A 26,345-nucleotide genomic window follows, 5' to 3' on the forward strand; every position below is an offset into this window, starting at 1 on the left:
TTGGGTGCACTATTTCAGCTCGTTCTTTAGCCCAATCTTCTTTTTCATGCAAACAATTTTCAAAAAAAAAAAAAAAAAAGAGTAAGTGCAATGAAAGTTAAAATTTGAATTTTGAAAACTGAAATTATATTTTTGCAATTACGAATTGTGGTAGGACCCTACTCTGAAAATTTATAGGACCACAACTAAGGTTGAATGAAGACGATAAAAAAACTCGTGATTGCTCAAAAATAGAAAATATCGAAAGCATGTGCTGATGTGTACTCGAGGGGAAACATTTTTACAAAAACAATACAAATTGTAAAGTTGACCTCCCTCACAAGCTAACCACCGTTTTAGGTACAGAATTAGTCCTATATCATACAAATCAACCTCTATCAGTTAACCACCTCTTTATGTTGAACACTAAAGAAGTGCACCACAAGAGGTCAACTTACTGTTACAAATCCTGTAAATAGTAATTATTGTAGTAACGTAACCTGTATATAGTTTCCCGTAATGAATATACAACCCCTTAACATATGGCTAAAGTATACAACCCCTATTCTTTTTTTTTCTTATTTCATTCACTGATTTTATCAATGGAAGTTTAGTTGTAGAACGTTGTAGCATTTTCTGGAATATTTGAGAGATTTCTTTTCGGTGTATATAAGCCGTTAGCGATGGATAAACAGTTTAGTTTCGATTGAGATTTCGAACTGAGAGCATTTTTGCTCTGTTTATTGCGAGGCATTTCGCTGTGTTGTTTTCGTATTTGGAAGTAAATACGTGTGTAAACGTTGAGTTTACGGTGTTGTGTGATAATTGCTTAATTGCTGATGAATAATTTAGCTGTTGTTGACGATCTTTCCTGTACATAGTGTAAATAAATTTCCTGTGCTTTTATCAAGAACTGTGTCTTCATTTCAAGAAAGTGGAAGTCGCACCGAATCCGTTACAATTTGGCGCCCAACGTGGGGCTTCTTCTGGACTTTCTTGGAGTAAGTGTGACTTTGGACATTTTTTTTTTCATAAAGACTGTTAGAATTTATAGACTTTGTTTTTATGGTGATTACTCGCGCAATGGATGACCAATTAAAACAACTTCTGGAAGCAATTAATGCTGTGAAAAGTGACTTGACCGAAAGTTTGGCGGCTAATCAAGAACAATTAAAAAATTATATGGCGGCTAATCAGGACCAATTAAAAAATGAATTGACTGCAAATCAAGTACAATTGAAAAATGAACTGGCGGCTAATCAAGAACAATTGAAAAATGAATAGGCGACTAACCAAGAACAGTTAAATAGTGATTTAACTGCTAAAATTACTACAAGTCAAGATGAAATAAAAAGTGACCTAACGTCGATGAAAACCATGATGGAGAATCAACTAACCGCCATGGGATATAAAGTTGATGCTCTGGAAGAAAAATTTGATACTGTGGAAGAACGTATGGCCAATGTGGAAAATAAGTTGGAAGAAGAAGACAAGAAATTTACTTCATTTAAGGAAGAAATAATTAAAGACATGGAACGGAGATTGGCGACCGCGGAAAGCAGTTCTGTACAGTTTGGCGCTCCCACATCGGTTGCTCGACCGTCCATTAAACTTGCCACATTTGATGGGAAAACTTCGTGGCAGGTTTACAAAACTCAATTCATGATAGTGGCGGAAGCGAACGGATGGGACTCTGCTACCAAGGCCTGTCATCTTGCAGCATCCCTGAGAGGTGACGCAGCGGACATTCTCCAGACCCTTCCGGACAGCCAGCGCCTGGATTTCGCCGCCCTCACATCTGCGTTGGAGCTTCGCTTCGGTGAGAAATGCCAGAAAGATTTCAGTCGACTCCAGTTGAAGTCCCGTTTCCAGAAAACCGGGGAAACCCTGCAAGAGCTAGCGGCGGACATCGAGAGACTGTCTCATCTTGCTTTTTGCGACTGTCCTGCGGATGTTCGAGACAACCTGGCACTCAACTATTACATCGACGGGGTTCGAGATCCGGAAATCCAGAAAGCTCTACGGATGGCGGATGTCAAAGACCTGAATTCTGCTGTTGTGTATGCGATGAAGTTGGAGGCCGCCCAGCAAGCAACCCGTGTGGATCGCCATCCCATCCGAACTCTGGAATCTGATGAGTCTGATTCCAGGTCGTCCCACCTCGCTGAACTCGAGAGACAACTCGGTGACTTGGCAAGACATCTGAGCAGCATAACAGCCCAAAAGAAACAAGAGCAGAAGTGCTGGAAATGCGGTAGTGAAGGACACCTGCGAAGGAGTTGTCCGGCTCGCCAAGCTACGCGAGGGAAGGAAATCACCACCACCAGAGCTCTGCAGATTTCCTCTTCTAGTAGTGGCAGTGATGGACTTTTCATTTACGCACATGTAAATGGGAATCCTTGCAAACTGATTGTCGACACTGGAGCCAATGTGACAATCGTTAGGACAGATGTGGCTCGTGAATTTGGATTGAAACTGCTGTGGACATCGCCACGCGTAAGTCTCCAGACTGTGACAGGTGACAAAATCGAGATTGACGGTAAAGTGGACTTGGAAATAGTGTTTGGGAATGCCACCTACCATCATACGGCATTCGTCGCTAATATCACGGACCCCTTCATTCTCGGATTGGACTTTTTGAAGAAATATGACTTCACTCTCAACTTCAAGACTAATGAGCTGCACTCGATGAGAGAAGACATAGCCGTTTTCCCTGCAGAAAGTGATGTAAAATCCGCTCATCAAATAATAGCCCAAACAGATTTATCGATTCCCTCAAGGTCAGAATCATTAATACCTGGCTCCCTTGAAGAAAGCAATAGTTTTCGATTTGGACTCATTGAATACCCTAACCTAAGCAATAACCTAAAAGGAGTGCTGGTAGCATCTACGCTTTTGGACCTTTCTAAGGATGTAATTCCTGTGAGAGTCGCCAACGTGAGTGAAAGGCCAAGGAATATCCGGAAAGGTGAAGTGTTAGCAACTTGTACTCCAGTAAACTGCATCATTAGAAGAATCAATTCCCCCGAGACTGTGTCTTCTGAGTCCTTGACATCGAAGTTAATTGGGAGTGCACCATTAACGAAAGACCAAAGAACTGCTGCGGAACAATTGGTGGATGACTTCAAGCATCTGTTTTCATCTACATCGGAGGATGTTGGCCGTACGAATTTAACGCAGCATAGGATCTACACTGGAGAACACCCCCTATTAAACAGCATCCAAGACGACTACCGTTCGCCAAGAAGGAAGAGGTTGAGACCCTCCTGAAAGAGATGAAGGAGAACGATGTAATCGAACCCTCATCCAGTCCTTGGGCGTCTCCCATCGTCCTGGTCCGAAAGAAAGATGGCTCCACCAGATTTTGTGTCGATTACCGACGGCTGAATGAAATCACCAAGAAAGACAGTTACCCTCTTCCACCGATAGACGACACCTTGGACACTCTTTCCGGACACAAGTGGTTTTCGACCCTGGACTTGAAGAGCGGCTACTGGCAGGTTGAGATACACCCTGATGACCGAGAGAAGACAGCGTTTACAACTGGACAAGGCTTATGGCAGTTTAAAGTGTTGCCCTTCGGCCTCTGCAATGCACCAGCTACGTTCGAGCGTCTTATGGAGACAGTGTTAAGAGGACTTTCTTACGAATCCTGTCTGGTCTACTTAGACGATATCATAATCGTGGGACGCAGCTTCGAAGAACATCTGGCAAATCTTAGGAAGGTGCTGCAAAAGCTTAAGGAAGCCAATCTGAAGTTAAGCCCGTCCAAATGTAATTTGTTCCGCCGGGAAGTGAACTACCTTGGTCACATCATCTCTTCTGAGGGTGTACAAACCGATCCAGAGAAGGTATCTTCGGTCAAGAGTTGGAGTCGTCCCGAAAACATCCATCAGCTGCGAAGTTTCCTGGGGCTCTGCACGTACTACAGGAAGTTTGTGAAGGGTTTTTCCAACATTGCACGACCTTTGCATAAGCTGACGGAGAGCAAGCAAAAGTTTGAATGGTCCAAAGAATGCGAAGATGCATTTCTACGACTGAAAGAGGCTTTAACATCAACACCTATCCTCGCCTATCCTCAGCCTGAAAAATCCTTCATCCTGGACACTGATGCGAGCAACGAGGGCATCGGAGCTGTTTTGTCCCGAGAAATTGACGGAAATGAACATGTCATCGCTTACTGGAGCAAATGCTTATCAAAGTCGGAGCGAAATTACTGCATCACCAGAAAGGAGTTACTGGCCATAGTGAAAGCTGTAGAACACTTCCATCATTACCTCTACGGCCGAATATTTCTGCTTCGGACAGATCATGCCTCATTAACTTGGCTTTTGAACTTCAAAAATCCGGAAGGCCAGATAGCCAGATGGATACAGCGGCTCCAGGAATATGACATGGAGATCAAGCATCGAAAAGGGTTATCTCACGGTAATGCTGACGCTTTATCAAGGAGACCCAGTCCTGAGAACTGCCACTATTGTTCCCGAATCGAGAAACAGTATGGAACGACTAGTCCTACCGCCTATCAGGTGACAGTGACTCCAATATCATCAGAACCTGATCCATGGAGTGACGACCAAGTTCGAAAAGATCAACTTGAAGATCCCGACATAAAACCAATTTTGGAGTTCATGGAGAGTGACAGTCGGCGACCTAGCTGGCAGGACGTTTCCATCTTTAGTCCTGCAACAAAAAGATACTAGGCTTTATGGAACTCGCTCCATTTACGGAACGGCGTGCTACACCGAAAATGGGAATCTGATGACGGCAAAACGTCTAGGTGGCAGTTACTACTTCCCCGATCAAGGATTTTAGATGTTCTGAAAGAAATACATAGTAGTGCGACTGGAGGACATTTTGGTATCTTGAAAACCCTCAATAAAGTTCGGGAGCGCTTCTTCTGGAGCAAGGCGAAGGATGACGTGGAGAAGTGGTGCCGTTCTTGTGACGTCTGTGCTGCTCGTAAAGGACCGAAGAAGAGAAGCAGAGGGAAGCTACATCTGTACAACGTTGGAGCTCCTTTCGAACGATTTGGGATCGACATCCTGGGTCCTCTACCAAGAACTGCTGATGGGAACAAATACATTCTTGTTTCCATCGACTATTTTACCAAATGGCCCGAAGCGTATCCCATTCCAGATCAAGAAGCTACCACCGTAGCAGAGATTCTAGTCCAACATTGGATCTCGAGATATGGAACACCTTTGCAGATTCATTCCGATCAAGGGAGGAATTTCACCTCTGCTGTGTTTAAGGGCCTATGTAAAATTTTCGGAATTGAGAAAACTAGGACAACACCACTACACCCACAATCGGACGGCATGGTGGAGAGATTTAACCGCACAATCCTAAATAATCTCTCGCTTATGGTATCCAGAAATCAACAGGATTGGGACAAGAAGCTACCTTTGTTCCTGCTGGCCTACCGCAGTGCTGTCCACGAGACTACCGGATATGCCCCATCTCAGGTGCTCTTCGGACGAGAGATAAGGCTACCTTGTGATCTCGTTTTCGGTCGTCCTCCGGATGCGCCTGCATCGCCTGAGGAGTACATCCAGGATCTCCAGGCCCGGTTGGAAGACGTTCATAACTTCGCACGAGAGCGAATCAACATCGCGGCGGAGAAGATGAAGACCCGATACGACACAAGGTCTACTGGGCATGAATTCAACGAAGGCGACAAGGTTTGGTTATGGAGTCCCATCCAACGGAAAGGTCTGTCACCCAAATTGCAGTCGCATTGGGATGGACCCTACAAAGTCCTTGACCGACTAAATGACGTCGTAGTGAGGATCCAAAAATCACCTAATGCAAAACCTAGGGTTGTACATTATGATCGGTTCGCCCCATACTATGGCCATAGTTCATGAGTATTACGTAAACAACCATGGTTGATAACATAAAAGTTGTAGATAATTTTTGCTTTTAATGTTTAGTAATATTTCTTGTTATTATTGTGTTTTCTGTATCTGTTAGTTATTATTTAATGTGTGTAATTGTGAACTTGTGATAGAAGTTTGGCACCCTTTCTGGGGATTGTACTGCCCGGGACGTGCAGTCCTTAGGAAGGGGGCAATGTTACAAATCCTGTAAATAGTAATTATTGTAGTAACGTAACCTGTAAATAGTTTCCCGTAATGAATATACAACCCCTTAACATATGGCTAAAGTATACAAACCCCTATTCTTTTTTTTTTCTTATTTCATTCACTGATTTTATCAATGGAAGTGTAGTTGTAGAACGTTGTAGCATTTTCTGGAATATTTGAGAGATTTCTTTTCGGTGTATATAAGCCGTTAGCGATGGATAAACAGTTTAGTTTCGTTTGAGATTTCGAACTGAGAGCATTTTTGCTGTTTATTGCGAGGCATTTCGCTGTGTTGTTTTCGTATTTGGAAGTAAATACGTGTGTAAACGTTGAGTTTACGGTGTTGTGTGATAATTGCTTAATTGCTGATGAATAATTTAGCAGTTGTTGACGATCTTTCTTGTACATAGTGTAAATAAATTTCCTGTGCTTTTATCAAGAACTGTGTCTTCATTTCAAGAAAGTGGAAGTCGCACCGAATCCGTTACATTACACAGGCTTCACTGCATTTTTGACCGGCAATGAGTATGAAAATTTACATTTCATTTTCCAATAACTTTTAGAAGCGTTTCGACTGCATAATTTCAATTCATAACTAACTGTGGTGGAAAGTGTTTTTATGTATGAGAATGGAATTGATAGAAACTTTTGCTATTGAAAAATACAGATTGAACCTAAGATTTTTCAATGAACTTTGCTTGATGTCATACGTAAATCCAATGCTTTTCCCCCCAAAAATGAACGTCCAGGTGGAGTAATTACTGCATTAGTAATAAATCCCATCTTTTTACTCAAAACTTTTGGATCGTCTCTTACTCACTGATGGGGAAATTATTTTTCAACTTTGAAATGTTTATTAAAATATTATAGAGGAAGGTGGCCCAAAGCGGGTAGGTTTTCGAAGAATGCTCGAAAATTGTAGTTTTTTGGATTTTTATCGCAACAATTTCGGTTTTATTTCCTAGCAGGATTTTTGAACTTCAAAATAAAGAGTGATTTTCGTATTATTTCACACCCAATATTTACATTCTTACCAAACATTACAAACACTTCAAAAACCCGCTTTGCCCTACAAGGGAACCCAAAGCGTGTATGCTTAACACATTGTGATTTGGTACATTTACCAATCAAATATGAAGTTATAAATGATTAAATTAGTTGACTAGCTACCTGCCATTATAAAAAATATATATGAAAATGTTATACATATCCAACTTAAAGTCAGTACATTTGTTTATAAAATATAAAGAAATAACTGATTAAATTAATAGACTAATTATGCTTATCCTATTGAAATAGAATAAGTCAGCACATGTATCAAGAAGTTATAAATAAATACATGATTAAATCCTATACCCGCTTTGCCCGACCTGCCTTGCCCAAAAGCACGTTTTTATTTCAATAGTTATAACTGTAAATTAATAATTTAAAGAAACGGAATGACCATCGTAGTTTGTAGGTGGATGGTGTCAATATAACGTAATATTATTGAAATTCAAAAAAATAAGCTGGTCTTCAACTAATCACAAGTTACAAAACTTCATTTTTTTTTTTTAATTTTAGAAATGTATTATTTTTTTATTTTAAGTCTGGTTGCGCCATGCCACTTCACTGCTGTTTTACTATGACTGATTAAAACTCGGGGGTGTTCGGGTAAACACGACATACGTATGCATCGCCGCTGACACACCACGTGGGGGCATACGAAGGCCTACCCGCTTTGGGCGACCTACCCGCTTTGGACCACCCTCCCCTACTGTTGAAGACTACAGAACATTTGCAAATTAGTCATTTTAATTTCGTTTTCATCTTGCTTTCCCGTAAAAGTATTTAAAAGTTAATTTAATAAATGAAAACAAATGAATAAAAAAGAGATTTGAGAAATGATAATAATAAATTGAAAACATTAAAGAAAACATGGAATGTGTAAAAATATGTCTCAAAAAAAAAAAAAAAAAAAAAAGTCAAAAAGAAGAAATGAGAAAAATAAAATAAAATAAGTTCAAAAGCATTTCTAAAAAACAAAAAAGTTGAAAGCTGTCTGTAACTTAGTCACTTTTCAGGCGATCAAGCCAAATGGACTCAAGCTTGGAGTCAAGTATCTTTCGAAAGATTTTAGCTAGAGTACCTTCTATTTTTCATTTTTGAATTGAGGAATTTTTTATGACGTTTTGGAAAATTCAAAATTTTTGTATTAGGCTGCACGAATACAATAAAATCTTAATAGAATCCTGATCTAATTGGCGAATTTATTCTATTTAATTAAAAAAAGACGCATAACATTGCATAAAGAATTTGATCTGATCATTTTACGCTATCTATTTTGATAGCTCAAAATGATTTGATTGTTTGTGCAGTCAAAATAGCTTGACAGCAGTTTCTTCGACAGAAATTCAAACCTCTTCATCGAGGAAAAAAAAAAAAAAGCAAGAAACACTAACACTAAAACTCTTTTTTAACTTTGAAGAAAATGGAAAAAAGTTAGAGATTCTTAATATGTTATAAATTTTAGTTTCGAGAAATTCAAAAATAGTTACTACTACAAACTAAAATGAGTGTTTCCATAGACTCAAGACTGACGTAAGGATTGATTGATTGATAATGATTCAGTTAGTAAAGAAAGTTAATTTGAAGTTATATTTTTCTTCTCTCAAAGAAAAGCTGCAAACGATTCTACTTTTAAGAAAAATAATTTTTGAGATTTTTTTAACGTTTTCAATCTAAAGTTTTGAAGTTATTCCTTAACTATTCATTTTATCCTTTTGACCGCGAAAAAAAAGCAATCGAAGCAAACTCGCCTTGAACTTAAATTTTTTGGAGACAGTGATCTTCCGTCGGGACGCCCTTTGCATATATCTTCCAAGTACGAAACAATTTCAATATCATCTTTCTTTATCACCATCGCACCGTTCAACCTAACGTGAAAGAAACAATCAATTTACTTAAAGGTGACACGTTTTTAACCGACTTCAAAAAGGAGGCGGTTATCAGTTCATACCGTATGTATGTTTTTTTTTTTTGTTTGTCCACTCATAGCGTCTCACCTAGTGAACCGATTTTGATGATTCTTTTTTTAATGGATAGAGGATGGCTCAACTTAGGTCCCATTACTTTGTTTGACCATATTTGTTCTTTAGAAAAAAAGTTATGGGCAAAAAACAGTAAATTTCCCTATTAAATGATTAAAATGATATTGTAGCAAAGTTCGCACTTCTCATCTGTGGATAACGGTGGCTCAGTGGTAGAATTCTCGTCTCCCACACGAGCAACCTGGGTTCAAATCCCGACTAGGACAAAGTGAATTTTACTAAAAATTTCGTGTCTACTGTTTTCCGTATTTTCTCGAATGTTCTATTAATTTCTGTATCTTTTCAAGTCTGAAAAGTTCCAGCACTTTTTCAAGTTGTATATAAGAAGATGTAACGTTCATTCGTGGTTCTGAATTAAGATCTTGAGTTGAGACTAACGAGTATTCGTTTCATTTGGCTTTCACATTGTCTTCGCTATCTTCATCTACGCGACAATATGAAACTCATTGTTATAAAAGTTTGGTGCCATATAACTGTAACATTAATAGTAATTGTAATGATAATTTTGAATAAAGGCTTTTCTAAAGCAATACAGTGATATAGAGCCGCACTTCTTACTAGGTAACTTCTTACTTTTACTGAAATATCTACATTTACACTAAAAAGAATGAAATAAAAAAATTTTGAAAAAAAAATAGAACCGACTTCAAAATTGCTCTAAAAAGTGAAAAATAATTTTATTCTTTAAACACCATCGATAATACTTTTAAACATAATTTTTGAAGTTGGCGCAAAAACAAAAAGTAAAATCCATTGTAACCATGCTTCGTTCATATTTTTATCAAAAAATCATCCAAACTTAGGAACGAAACATTTATATCGTTACTCAAATATGCTGTCATCAATGCGTAATGCATGTGGTAGTGAAGAAACTGGACGTGGTTAAATTTATACTTGTAGTTGAGTTATGGCTGTGAATGATTTTATCGATCGTTTTTGCGCCAACTTCAAAAATTATGTTTAAAAGTATTATCGATGGTGTTTAAAGAATAAAATTATTTTTCACTTTTTAGAGCAATTTTGAAGTCGGTTCTATTTTTTTTTCAAAATTTTTTTATTGAACCTCCAAATTTCAGCGAAGTTGCAATTAATAGATACTCCTCCGTTCCTCGCTCACTTTCACTCCTGAATCATGTTTGGGAGAGAGAATAAAGAGTGGTTTTATTTTGCTCTCCCCCTTTCACTGTCTTTTATGCAACGGAACTCCCCCGCCACCCCCTCTTCGCCACTTAAGCAGATTGGAGCACAGACCTGACAAATTACTCGGAAAAACCAGATGGCACGAAAGTTTTTGAAGGAATCTTTTTGTGTGGCACTTGCCCTTATCGGAACCAATGGGACACATTAGATTTAATGACTGCGGGAGGATAGACACTTCAGAATTAAGAAAAACCGCGCAATATCTTGCCGTGATCTGCAGCTGCATCCAGAACCGTAGCCTTCGCCAGAACTCACACATTAATAACGTTGCAAATGAGAAAGAGAAAATGGAATAAATAGATAAAAATATTTAATTCAGACCGGATATAGTATATAGTTTGCGGAAAATGAAATGTAAACACGCAAAAAACGGGAACGGTTGACTGACAAAGGTGTGAGCGAATGAAGTGCTTCAAATTCAAGGCTGTTTCTCTAGAGTTGATGAGTTGTGTTTACTCGTTTAAACTTGTACTGTTGTATCAAATTATGAGGAATCGGCATGCTATGGAACGTAGCAGAAAAACAGACATTTCATTGGGTTAGTTACTTGTTTGTTTGAGGCATCATGCATTTTTTAATAAATCCTTCAAAGTTACCTCTGTTGCTTAAAGAAACTATTCTTGATGCTGAAATCAACAAATGGAAAGGTGTATCCGCAAAAGGGCAAGTCCTCATTAAAGGGAGAAAAACTTTCAACCAGTTTGGTTTCTGTGCGCATACACCCCTTCAGGACCGCCATTTAGTGGGGTCAGGAACTCAATGTCCCCCCCCCCGATAAAAAAAAACAATGTTTTTACAAAAAGTGGTAGTGATTTTTGCTGTTTTCCGATAAAATTTACATTGAGTATAACGGGATCCATTGAAAATGTACTTCGTGCTGGAGAGAGATGAGTTTTTCTTTTTATAAGATAGATCACTGTTTTTTCCCCCATGCACAATCTCAGTTCTTGAGATCATGAATGAACTTGTGGCCGTCTATAAGTACCCAAAGGTCTTAATAAAGTTAATTTCGTTCATGATTTTCTCTAACCAAATGTCGATTGCTAATAGTTCGCCACAAAAAACAGAGCAGAAGTCTGGGATTGGAATCGAATTTTCTTAAAGTTAGTAGATAATTTTCTTTCACAATGGGGTTATTTCCTTCAATCAAAAATAGTACTTTTTGTCACTAAAATTGATAGAATAAGCAAAAAAAAAAAAAAAAAAGCATAGACTCAGAAAATACTTTCATTTTACCAACAGTTTTTTTTTTAATTAATATTTTTAAATATCCGATTCTTCAAACAAGGCGTGGTCTTGATGACGTCACAAATGATGCACTATGGCGCATCTTTCTGCCACATTTCCAAGGTTAAGATAATTAAGAAGCCAATTACAATTGCGCTCTCTTGCCATCAACCGTATCGTTGCCAATACACGTGAGTAAAGATGCGAATTAAATATTTTGGACCGTGAAAAAGGCAACACTATAGTAGGCAACACTGAATGGCATTTCATCATTTGTGATGCAATCGGCAGAAGCGTTAAACGATGAAAGAGCACCGATTTAAGTAATTTTTTTTTTAATATTAAACTTAAAGAAATCATTTAAAAAATGGTCAGATTCTGTGTTTTTAAGCATGTTCTTTCGGAAAAAAATACTTTTAAAATTTTGGAAACGACCCCATTGTAGCTAAGATCTAATGGAGCACGGAATGCGTGGAATAAAAACATCAACTAGACGACCCGTGCGGAACTCCGCACTGTGCTTCGAATCGTTTTATATGGCACTCCACTCGTTAAAAATTTTAAAGAAAGAACATTATGATGAAGAATCGGAAAAAGTAATTTGAAAAAATTAAACGCAGAAAGGAAGGCATGTAATTTAAGGACATCAGTAACAAAACCTCATTAAATACAATGGTGTGATATTGTGATCATCGCACACTTTTTGGTTATACGTATTTTCAATGCAAACAAAAATATGTTTCGTACAAAAATATTAAAAAGTTTCTACTCGTGAAGAAGTAGTAATTGTGCATGTAAATAAAAGAGATTGTGGTACGTACAATCCTGCCTATGTGAGATTCTGATGAAAAAAAAGAAACATTAAACGGATACTTATTGGCACGGATTCGAACTGGCGACATTCTGATTATCAGCACGACCCTCAAACCAACGAAGCAAATGCGCTGAATTTCGAATGCTATTCATTAAAGCAATGTGCAATAAAAAAAAACTTTTTTGTAAAAAAAAAAAAAGACCATGGGTCGGGTCTATGTTTTGACATTCGCCAGCATGATACGCTTTAAAATAATTCGTAAAACATGGAATTTGATTAAGGAATAAGAAAGAGCTCGCGTACCGATTGAGACAAACATTCTACAGAAATAATAAATAAGATTGAAAAGAAGTGCTTTTATTTTTGAAAAGTGATGCAGTTTCCCATAGCAGGCTGCTTTAACCGTTTTACGGCTTGGATGCCAGCAGTTGTTTTGCTTTTAATCGAACACTTAAAATTCAAAACCAAAAACAGTTGAACTGAGTTCGTTTTTTAAGTGCAATTTTTCGAACGTAGACAAAATGCAATTTTTTTTTCCGCCGAAAGCAGAGGAAAAAAAATGATTTTTTATTTATGAAATTGATAGTAACTTTAATGTTCTACTTCGTTTTCGAAGAAATACTACTCCTGTTTGTGAAAATTGCAACACCATGAAGGAAGCATCGTAAATGAATGAAATTCAATACACAGTTGAGTGGTAATGGTACAAATAAATGATTACATTTTCAAACCAAACAAACAATAAAAAGAGATAGAAATTAGTATTTTATGTGGCCACCACGCGCCGCAATAAGAGCTGCTACACGACTCGGCATGGAGTGAAACAGATTTTCAATATCTGCCTGCGGAAGAGTATTCTATATTGCTTGTATGCGCAACCAAAGTTCGCCTGTCGAAGCAACAGGATCACGAGCGAGACGCCGCCCAACGAAATCCCACACATGTTCAATAGCTGACATATGCGGGGAATATGCAGGCCAAGGAAGAAGCTGTACCTGCTGCGAATCAAGGTAGGATTTGAGTGTCCTGGCGACATGTGGCCGGGCATTATGCTGCTGAATACAGCCCCTGGCAATCCTTGCGCGAAAAGAATAGCTTGGGGCTGTAAAACTTCGTTATGTATCGGGTACTGTTCAAATTGCCCACAATTCGTAGCAATTATGATCGTCCATGATATGCTATGGCACCCCAGACCATAACTCCGGGTGTTCGTCCACTGTGGCGTTCGATAATGCACTCCGGAATGTGCCGTTCACCGGCATAGCGCCTGACACGAATTCGACCATCATGGTGCCACAAATTGAAACGGGATTCGTCAGAAAAGACGACCTGCTGCCAATCAGCACGCCAGCTCCTCTGCACATTGGTCCATTGTAGCCGCAGGCGGCGATGGTTTTGCGTGAGAGGAATCCTGTATAAAAGAATCCTTGCGCGCAGCCCACGCTGCAGCTGACGTCTCCGAATGGATGAAGCACACAATGTCTTCTATCTTCTATCCAATGAGCCATCAGCTCAAAAATTCATAAGATGACTGCGTATTCTTGCGTCTAGCCTCTATCGTTTATAAAAGTTGTTAAAATTGGTCACTAGAAGGTGCGGTGTTGAGACGGGGGAGGGATAAGAAAATGAAAGGGACATCAGAGAAAAAATGAAGAGATCGCCGATGGGAACCATAAAGCGAAATAATGCGGAAATCCAATAAGTCTGTGATGTGGGATAGATTAGGAGAGATCTTGTTGATTAAATTAATTCTTGCATTGGTAAATTTCTTGATGTTGAATTCAATGATTAACTGTATCTATCTCTTTGCAACTTGCGCACATGGGAGATGTTTCGAATTTCATGCGATGTAGTTTATCATTCGTAAGATAACTATTTGTAACCAGTCTGTTTATAAGAATTTCCTCTTTTCTGTTTCTACATTTGATAAAATTTTTTGAGGGTAGTTTTCTTTGCTTGAATTTGTCGTAATATTTACTTTCTTTCCATTTGCTTTCTCTTTCAATTTGAAGGTCTGCTTTGATTTTGTGTTGGCAATCTTTCCATGTTGTGCATGGTGTGCTCGGAATATTTTCATTACTCCCTGAAGCACACAATGAAACACCTGTAGTTCGATTCAGAGTCACAACTGACTTCAACTGCATTTATGTCGAGGGCTGCATACTAAGTGCCTTGCCTCCATTATTTTTGTATACCGATAGATGGCAGCACCATCACCGGATCGAGCAGTTAATGAGAATTTAGAACTAGTCTAAGAGCTAATAGCTACCTGGTGCTAGCACCCCCAGAGGTATCGTTTCACTTGGAGGACATTGAGACCACGAGCATATTTAACGTCGCCCAGTCCCCTTTAATGACGACGGTGGGTCTTCGACCAGCAAGGATCGAACCCGAGGCCCTCCGGCCCCGAGTCCAATGCCTTACCGATCAGGCCCGCCTGTAGTTGTTGACCACTGTGCTGCCAATTGTCTAGAAGAAGCTGTGCGGTCCGTCAGCGCAATACGCACCAGGTGTCTGTCATCGCGAGCTCACGCCACATTTCGGGGTCCACTCCCGGATTTTCGAGCTGTCCTTCCACTGATTCCAAATACGCATGATTGTATTGCTGTTGCACTGCACACGAGCGGCTGCTGCACGATAAGACAATCCAGCTTCACGAAGGCCGACGATTCTGCCCCGTTCAAACTCCGAAATTTGCTCAAATTTCGCTTTATTTCGTGGAAGAGGCATAGTAAAGATTCAGTTAACGTTTACTCTAGCATATAACCACCGATAATCATGCACGCCTCGCTACAGCCGTCTATTTATTTTCGGATCGATCCGCCGTTCAGAGGGCGCTGCGCATACGCATGCGCTACCGGTCTGCAATTCTAATCATTTGCATATCATGCCTTACTTTACATTTCGTGCAATTTTCAGTTCACTCGCGTAAGTCCTTCGTGGTGTTGCAATTTTCACACCGGTGTTATCTGTTGAAAATATACAAAGCGATTTTTGTCTGTGACATCGAAAATAACATGTGAACTTTTTTAATTTACAAATTGTGCTCTTTTAAAAATTTTGTCACATCCTTCCATTTTAGAAATTTTTCATCCACATGACGTACGCTTCCATTTGAATTTATTATTGTATTCCATCACTACTGTATGTAGTAGAAAATTTATCTCTTTACTGCAATAAGTTTTAGTGGTTTTTCCCAGTTTTATCCAAGTTATACTATAATAAAAAAATTTTGAAAAAAAAAAAAATAGAACCGACTTCAAAATTGCTCTAAAAAGTGAAAAATAATTTTATTCTTTAAACACCATCGATAATACTTTTAAACATAATTTTTGAAGTTGGCGCAAAAACGATCGATAAAATCATTCACAGCCATAATAGCTCAACTACAAGTATAAATTTAACAACGTCCAGTTTCTTCACTACCACATGCATTACGCATTGATGACAGCATATTTGAGTAACGATATAAATGTTTCGTTCCTAAATTTGGATGATTTTTTGATAAAAATATGAACGAAGCATGGTTACAATGGATTTTACTTTTTGTTTTTGCGCCAACTTCAAAAATTATGTTTAAAAGTATTATCGATGGTGTTTAAAGAATAAAATTATTTTTCACTTTTTAGAGCAATTTTGAAGTCGGTTCTATTTTTTTTTTTCAAAATTTTTTTATTTCATTCTTTTTAGTGTAAATGTAGATATTTCAGTAAACGTAAGAAGTTACCTAGTAAGAAGTGCGGCTCTATATCACTGTATTACTTTAGAAAAGCCTTTATTTAAAATTATCATTACAATTACTATTAATGTTACAGTTATATGGCGCCAAACTTTTATAACAATGAGTTTCATATTGTCGCGTAGATGAAGATAGCGAAGGCAATGTGAAAGCCAAATGAAGCGAATACTCGTTAGTCTCAACTCGAGATCTTTATTCAGAACCACGAATGAACGTTACATCTCCTTATATACAACTTGAAAAAGTGCTGGAACTTTCCAGACTTGAAAAGATACAGAAATTAATAGAACATTCGAGAAAATTCGGGAAACAGTAGAAACGAAATTTTAGTAAAATTCACTTTGTCCTAGTCGGGATTTGAACCCGTGTTGCTCGTGTGGGAGACGAGAATTCTACCACTGAGCCACCGTTATCCACGGATGAAACGTGCGAACTTCGCTACAATATCATTTTAATCATTTAATAGGGAAATTTACTGTTTTTTGCCCATAACTTTTTTTCTAGAGAACAAATATGGTCAAACAAAGTAATGGGACCTAAGTTGAGCCATCCTCTATCCATTAAAAAAAGAATCATCAAAATCGGTTCACTAGGTGAGACGCTATGAGTGGACAAACAAAAAAAAAACATACATACGGTATGAACTGATAACCGCCTCCTTTTTGAAGTCGGTTAAAAAGTGGGCAAATTTTCTCCTTCTTCCCTTCAGAAATAGAACTTTGCATTTACAACAATGCAAATCAAAAATAAGAAGAAAAAAAACGTTTTATTTTGGAAATCAGTTTATCATTTTTTGCTGTGTGAAACTTTTTCATGCACCAACCAATGTGAGACTTAAAACAATAAATAAAAAAATAAAATAATAAACGAAAAATAAAAATTACGCTCAATTTATGGAGCAGTATAAGAATTTAATTAGCAGAAGCATTGAAACTCATTTTGTAAGTTCTTTATAACTAATGTATTTCCTCATTTTCAAACGTATTTGAACATTAATTTTTTTCCAGAAAATCAGAAATTCCAGAAAATTATAATAATAATAAAATATACTTTGAGAAAATTTTGTAAATAATCTTTCGTTCTATTCTTTTTGAATTTTGTTTACAGATAAAAAGTTTTTTTGTCCCATTGATACTCAATAATATTATTGGGAAGTGTTACCTCCCTTTGATATTGTATCAAATATAGGTTATGCGCTGGGCTATTCAACTCTTTTAATGACGCAACGCCATATTGTATTGCTTTTTCCGAATCTACAATGAGGCGATAAACAATTTTTCACTGCCACCTACCCTCATTTATTCCACCATCAAAATACGAACTGGGAGTTTTGCGTAACTGATATCGAATCATTATGCTTAGGTACCTGTAAGATACTAATACCACCCGCGTAGCAAACCGAAATCTAAGAAAAAACCACACTAGGAAGTAGACATAATGAAAGTACTAGAAAGTAAAAATAATGCGGATGTTATTCTTTTCCACCTTTTCTAAGTTTGTTTCTCTGAAACTGTTATTGTGATGCGACTTCACGGCGCCTGATCTCCCTCGCGTCAACTGGGTTTTCGGAAAATCAGTGAAGTAAAACTTGATTCTTGATTTTTAGCCTACTTTCCCAGTAAAAGTCAGAGAAAGAAGAAAAAAGCATGAAAGAAGGCTTAATGCATCTTAAAAATATCACGAAAAACAAAAAAAAAGTCAAAAATAAATAAAATAGTTAGATAAATATTGAAAAATTAAAAATTGGAAAGTAGGGTATTGAGATGGGGGGAAATGTCTGTCGGTCTGTCTGTCTGTCCCCCCTAATAACTTTTGAATGAATAGTCCGATTCGAACAATTTTTTTTTTTTTTTTTGTTAGAAAGATCTCGGCGAGGACATCTCAATTCCCATAATTCATTTTTTGATTTGAACAATTTTTTGTTCAATTTTGAACAGTTCAAAAAAACTTAACATTATCGCCTACGGGGAAATTCAAAGCAAAAATAAATCTTGAACTTAGAGGCGAAGTGGCTCCAAACAAACTTTGTAGGGAAAAGCTTTTGATGAAAAACGTGTATCGTAAATATCTTTTTGATTTGAACAAGTTTTCGTTCAATTTTTAACAGTTCAAATCTCTTAACATTAGCGCCTACGGGGAAACTGAAAGTCAATATAGATTCCGAACTTAAAGGCGGATTTACTTCAAACAAACTTTGTTGGAAATAGCTCTTGACGACCTACTCCCGACTCCGACTCCGATAATTTTGGTGCTCCTGACTCCGACTCCTGTGCCCGAAAATTACTCGGACTCTGACTTCCCGACTTTGAATCTGATTTCGTAGCTTTGGCAAAAATTTATGCACGGAGGAAAAATGGCTGACTCCGACTCTTGGAAATTCGACTCTGACTCCAACTCCTGTATCAAATAATAAGTCCTGCTCCGTCTCTGCAAATATTGGCAGACTTGTGGACTTTTTGGGGAAATGACCGATTCCAACTCCGAGTCTTTGAATTTAAAACTTTCGGCTCTCGAATCTAACTCTTTTGTCCCAAAATCAGATGGACTCCGACTCTGACTCCACAGCCATGGTTTTTACTGTGAAATAATTGTTTTAAATATATTTTGATTTTATGTTAAAGTTAAAGTTTTAATTTATGTATTCATTTTTTGGCAGAGAAATCCTTTATGTTTCTACATAAAGACATGCGCAGACGATTTTTTTTCGACAATGAAAATTATTTCTTTAAGTTGAAATTTTATTGTTTTTATTTATTTTTGAAAGTACATTAATTCATTCTTAAAATTTTTTTTGGCAACAGGAGAAAAACGAACTTTTTTTTTTTGATGTGATTATTTTAGTGAGCTTTTAATTTGAATTCTTTTTTTTTTTCCTTTTTGAAAACGATTGAAAGTTTTTTTTTTTTTTTTTTGATGGAAAAAATGTATTTAGCTGCTTTGTTTAAAAGATGCTGCTATTTTATTTGTACTTTTATTTATTTTTTACGTATCTAATTCTTTAGATGAGCAAGTTATACTTTATTTCTCGAAATGAGCTTAAAATATTTAAAAATTTTTTGAAATAATTTACGATTTTAGCTAATTTTGAGAATACTGATCAGATACTAGAAAGTCGATATTTGTATACGGGAAAGTAGGCTCGTTTAGTTCTAGACAGAACTTCTTGTTGCTATTCACTGAGTGTTAAAAATAGAACTGCTAAAAACATGCAGTTGTCGTTGTTTTGTTCGTTAAGAAACTAAATGTAGCTGTAATAACTAATAAATCAGTCTTTAATTGCTTCAGGGATGCCCCGAAAGCAAGGGCGCACCCCCCAAATCGCGAAGACCTCTTAAAAAGGCACGAGCCCTTCACAAAGGGAAAAACATTCCTAAAAACAACCCCTAAAACTTTCAATGGTGCAGTCTGGCCATGACCACCCAAGGTGCGCAACCCTGATTGCTTGTATCTGCAAATAGGAAATGGTAGGACACTTGCCGCTCCCCACCCCCTTTTTTTCTCTTTGGAAGAAACCGAAATTAAAAATAATTCTACACAATGTTATGGACATTTCAATACTTAAATTAAAAAAAAACGCAAAATAATAGTTATTGAGATAATTATAATCATTAATTTAGCTGTCGAGTTTTCCAAAGAAATGCATTAAATAAAAATAAGTACTTTTGCTAATGTTAGTATAAAGTGACATAAGAAAAAATCAATAAGGTCCAAACAGCAAATAGCGTACTTGTGATTGAATGTTACGACGAAATTCTCCAATCCAAAAAAAAGACTCAATGTCTATGTTTAGCAATTGAAAGACTGGCTATTTTCGAACAATTTTTATGAATTTTAATCAAACATTCTATTTTTTCTTTAAATTTTGGGATTCATCTGTGTGATCCTAAATAATCGATTTTCCAGATTAGACATAAATGTTCTTTTTTATATATTTCTGAAAGTTTGAAGCAAATTTTAACTTGCAGTTTTTAATTGTAAATGTTAATATCTGCTTTTAAACTCCGTTTTGTTGTAGCTATCCCATACAACACTTTCTCTATGCATTGAAGAACGGGTTCGTAGTTATCAATTAACATGTTTCAATATAACTTCTGCATTCATTATTTACGTTAACAATTATTATTAACATTTTACAAATTAAATTACAAATGCGTCCTGTCATTCGTAAAGCTACGAGCTTAAAATGCAGTTTTAGTCTCTAGGATATTTACACAAGTTACGCATGATGTTTATGCACCAAATAAAGGGAAAACGTAGTTTTGAGGCAACTGTAGTTTCATTTATAAAAAAATAATTACTTATGCGTCGAACATAGTAAAGTCGTGTTATACCAGATCTAATATTAAGTCAATGATTTACCTCCCATCCCCTTCGGTGACCCTGATGACCGACCTCATATAAAGATGAATCTCGCGAGTCAGAACTCCTGCAAAAATTTAAATACATTAAAATGTTTTCTAAGCAACATGGAAAATACGTAAAAGGAAGGTTAACCCGAAACACTAAATTTTGCTAATCGCAAAAGTAGAATCAAGAGGGGTAAAAAATGAAAATCAGTTAAAAGCTTTGCTTACGAAAATCAATTGCAAGTATTTATTTGTTAAATCGAAAAGAACAACAGATAAAATTTTTAAATCATTAAGCATTCTCTCCTTATCTGCCACCAACAGTGAAATAATTAACAATCGCGTGAATAAAACCATAGACTTGTGGTTAAAATTTAATGAAAGTGGTTGTAGTTTCAGTTCTATATAACTTGGAAGTTCCAAAAAAAAACTCCATCAGATGCAGAAAAATTCCCTCTTTGGATTCCACCAATATTTTTATTGTGCAAACAGGTTTTTATTACCGAAATTTCGGAAAAAAAAAGGGCATCCGGTTTCTGATTAATACTCCGATAATTAGTCTCAGAAAAATGAGACCTAACTAGTAACATTGAAAAAAAGAAAAAGAATTATCAATATTGATTCATCTGTCTTGGAGTTAGGAGGACACAGACAGACACATTAAATTATAGATACGCAGACAAGTCTGACTTATAGCTCTCTTCTTTTTATGTCGGGGACCTAAAAATAGCATTATGAATGACTTGATATTTTTAACGAAAAACTAAGATTATAAAAATGTTAGTTGAAAAAAAAAATAAGCTGAAATATGTTTCGTCTGTTTGGTGTTATCGTTTCACAAACGTTTTCATTTCTTTTTAGTTTCCAAAATATTAGTTGATGAATTTTTTCAACAGTTTGGCATTCAAAAATAAGTACTTGTATAAATGTTTAAAAATACACAGGATGAAAAAAAGATATCAAACATATGCTACTAGGAATCGGATTTCATAATCGATCCGGGATTTTTATCTTTCTAAAAAACTGTGATGTAACTGAAATAACGTTTTTAAGAAAAGGTTTTGAGATTTTGTATTGCGTCAATTTTTGCTCAATGACACTTCATAGACAAAAAATGTGTTAAAATTATTTTTCAGTTACGTTTTAAAACGGTTGCTACTATTCGTCGAATATATTGCTTTTTTTTCTCTTAAGAATTTAAATCATTTTACTTATTTTATTCATTTTCGATCAATGTGGTGCAATGTTTTAGCAAATTTAAATGAAAATAATTAGAAAAAACTACAAGGAAATACTCTCTCTAACTGTTGCACGTTGATTGCATCATCCATGAGATATTTAGCTGCAAAAATTCCAATAATTATCTTGATTCTTTTACTATTTTTGTTTCTAACTGAAAAAATCAATACGATCTAAATCGATTTAAAGCATCGTCTCTCTCTCTCTCTTCTTTTTTTTAACAACAGGCTTAACAAAACTGAAAGAACATAATCTATTTACAACAGTAACTTTGAACCTATTATTTTCATTAAAATAAATGTTTCAACCCAGAGGTTCCCAACCTTTTTGAGCCTATCGCCCCCCCCCCTTCTTTCCAGAAAAAAAACACCTAAAAGTTGGCGCTAGTAAACATCGATATTATTAGAAATTTAAATGCCTAATGTAGATTTCAAATAAAATGAACAAGGTAAAGCATTTTTTTCCAATCACTCCTAAACTAAAACAAAATGTAGAAATAAAGTACCTTTATAAGTTTTTTTTTTTTTTAATTTTTATTTTACTAAGTGAACTGATAGCTATTTAAAGGGAAATACTTGATTACGATCATTGACGTGCTTTTCAAAAACAGAGGTGCATTTCTTACGAAAGTATTTTCTTTTTTAAATTGAAATCTAGGGTAATTGAAAACACTGACACTTTAAATTTTTGAGAAATTGAAAACTTCCGAACTTTAATTTGTTTCATTTTTTAACTTGTAATTCCTTGTCTGAACTCTTAACAACTGGTTTCGTATGCGTTTTCAATATCGAAGCGTTTTCAATTTCGATATTTGCTGACTTATTATTATTGTTATTTTATCTTTTAAATACTCATCCCCCCTATCATCCATCAAGAATTTATCGCCCTCTTGATGTGCTAAACCGCCTTTTGGGCGCCCTGAGGTTGGGAACCAGTTTTAAACCGACAATGTATTTTGTTCATTTTTAACCTTGATCACTTAATGCAGCCTTTTATGGTTAAAAAAAGAAAGAAAAAACAGAACAAAACAAAAACGGGATTTGTTGAGCGGTCTACCTCAAAGATTTCCCTGAAACGAAGTGAGGTCCCATGACACACATGTCAAAAACTCGCTCTTTAAAAATTAACCAAAATCGCCTATAGAATATGAGCAGCATGGGGCTCGATCTTCCGATTTTTCCGGAGCGGGGAAAAACTTGAAACTGCTGGCTTCACTATCTAACTTCACGATTTTATATTGAACTCCAACGAAAGGAAACACAAATAGGGTGAATTTGCCGTCACCTAGAAGTTGCTGCTTAGGGCAAGGGCCCAGCTTGCTCCTCCCTAAATTTGGCTTTGGAGCAACAAGCTCTTTAAAATCCTCATTAGTATAACTGGACAAAACACAATACTTTGAAATGATTTGAAGGAGGGGGAAAGAGGGGGGTAGGGGTGGTATTTTCATAACTAGTGAGAAGGTCGTGATATTTTTTTTTTAAATTGATTTATCCTAAAACAATTTAGCTTGTTAATCATCTGTTTAGCTTTAGTGAGCCCTATTAAAAATATCTATGTCTGAGAGGGTTTTTTTTTTCTAGTTTTAATCAATAGCTCTGTTAAATAAAGCATTTGAGAGACCAGGCGAAATGACTTCCCTGAATTTTTCAGAACCCATTGTTGTCAGTCTCGGTGGCGACTCCTAGTTTTTCGTGAGAGGAAGGCTAGATAAAGATTAATTGATGGACAGCTAGATATATGTATTTGCTTACTCTCGGATTTCAATAGTACAGATGGAAAAGTCCAAAACTGTTATTAACGAATGAAAAACAAATATAGATTACTGTTTTAAATCTGAAAGTATGATTTCAGTTTCAAAATATGGATTATTCTAAAATAAGAAATATTTTTTTTCACATGACTGTTTATTATGTTTATTGTCAGAGTTCGTTATTTTGCAAAAATTACACCTCTAATCAAGATGACGAAGTTCAGAGGGGTGGGGGGAGGGTACCGTTACACAAACAACGAAAGAAATAATAGAATTGATGAATTTGGAGCGAACAACACAGTCCTATTGGCATTTCCATATTTCAAAATCTTCCTCTGTTGTTTCATAAGCTATGAATTCAACCAATGAATTCAATTGCAAAATGGCGTGTAACGGATTTATGATTGGATAGATTTTTTAAATTCATCTGCGCAAACCTTGAAATGATAATTAAGTTTTCTTTTGAAACAATAGAATGCATAATGAGAGAAGGTACTCCTCTTTTTTATTACTTGATTTCGCAAAAAAAAAAAAAAGACGGAACTATTATTTTTTTTTGAAAAGAGGAAAACAATTGGCTAATGTAATAGATTATTTTTTAAACTGCTATTTTGAAAGCGTGATGAAATTCCTAGAATTTTAAAGTAATTCGTTTTAGCATTAATTTTTTCAATTAGTGAAATTCTTTTTTTAAAAAACTTTTTTCGATAATTTATAGGTTAAATAGAAGTAGTGTGTTGTTCTCCATTCGAAAGTCAAATAATTTAATTATTACTTTTACTACATTCATTTATTTATTTAGTTGTTTTTCAATTACCTGTTTTTCATTTGATTAACTTCGTTTATTGATTCTCGGGTAAAATTAAAGTAGTGTAATATATTGTAATTCATTGTTTTAACATCATACGCTTGTATTATAAAGTCAAATGATTTTACGAATAATTGTTATGTTTAGGAAATTATTGCCTTAATATTATTTAAGGCTATAGTTTTTCATTAAAACCAAATGAATGTTATAAATTGTTTGGAGCTAACTATTGCTTTAAATAGTTTTTAGGGTTTAAAATCCTTGGTTTAATTTTTAATTAACTGATTTCCATGCATTTAACTTCTTTCAATGATTTATTGGCAAAGTTAAATTAGAGAGTGTGTTATAACTCATTAATTTAACACCGAATACTTTCATTCGAAAATTAAATAAGTTAACCATCATTTATCATACTAATTCATTCATTTGCTTGTTTTTTAATCGACTAATTTCTATTTATTTTGACCTCTTTCAATGACATTCAGGTTAAATTTAAGGCAGTGTACTAGAAAGCATTAATTTAACATCGTGCTCTAGTATTCTAAGGTTAAATGTTTTAACTATGTATCAAATACACTGTGGGACTTTTTTTAATTACATTAATTTCAATAGCGCATTGGGCGGGCCAAACGCAAGTGTATAAACTATTTGATCCACGCAAAACATTCACATTCAACAGAAGGAATTCAAAACCCTGGTTTAAGTTATTTTTTAAATTATAGCAAAACTTGATTGTTTATTTTTTCTGTTGCTGAAACTTAGCAATTCCATTCCTTCATTTTCATTTATAACGGTATCTCTCGCAAACAACTAGATAAATAAGAGGGAAAAGATGAACAAAGGTAGTTTAATTATTTGAAACTTATAACTTTCATCTAAGCACGAGCCGTCTGCGTATAAATTTTATTTTAAATCATGAGAGAGTAATAATGTTTTATTTGACCTTAATCGGACATAAACTAAAATAATTTTAGAAGTCGTCTATTACAATACTGTTCTTTTTAAGGGAAAATAGAATAAAATCATTCAAAAAATTGTAGGGGAATGTGGGGCAAAGTAAAATAGTTAAGATGACTTAGTTTTTTCAACATTAACAAATTGGAAATTTGTTTTAAAAATTACAGTAGCAAAGAAAGAACATTGTATTTCATGATACAACTTGCATTAAAGCAGTATTTTTTATTTATTTTTGGCAGTAAATTTGCGCCTTCAAAAAAGAAAAATGTGGAAAATATTCACTTTCTTCATATGGCAAAGTGAATATTAAAGTCTTTTTCTAATGAAATAATTTCTATTCGATTTGTTCATTTTGATTATAAAAAACCTTATTCGATTATTAAAAAAATATTTCTGATGTAATGGATCAGTAAATAAAAGGTTTATTGAATAAATGTAAAGATACTGAAACAATAAACGAAAAATTGAATAAATTAATTTATATATGAAGAAAAATAAATGAGTGAGTAAAAGAGTAAATGAGTAAAAATAACAAGTGAATGAATGAATAAATAAGTGAATAACTAAATGGAGGAATGCAAATAAATAAATTAATAAATGAATACATAAGTGATTTAGTAAATGATTGAGTGGGTAAACAAAACAAACTATTTCACTTTGCCTTATTCCCTATCACAGTCACAGTTAAGTACATGCCCCGCATGTACTTGACTGATTGTAGAAAATATTTAAAATATAAATAAGCTTAAAATTAACTAAATAAATACTTCACTTAGTATTAGAAGGTCTCAATTAATATTTAAAATGTTAATAACAAAAACTTTTAATTTTATAATACCAAAAATAACTTTTGACTTACAACAAAGTATTACAATATAAGTATAAATTTTTAAAAAATGCCTGTATTATCATATGTTTTAATCTTTGGTGGTATTTTTTTCCTAACTGGAATAGACTGTACATGTGCTCCAAAATAGTTTAAATATTATAAGAGAGGTGGAGCTAAATGCAGATTCAATATTTCACCATTTCACTTTGCTCCACACTCCCCTGTAAAGTTTGGGATTTGATGTCTAGGCACGACAATTGATTATGTACCTAGTTGCTT

This window comes from Uloborus diversus, chromosome 1 (assembly GCF_026930045.1).
Source record: "Uloborus diversus isolate 005 chromosome 1, Udiv.v.3.1, whole genome shotgun sequence".
In the NCBI taxonomy this organism is placed as follows: domain Eukaryota; kingdom Metazoa; phylum Arthropoda; class Arachnida; order Araneae; family Uloboridae; genus Uloborus; species Uloborus diversus.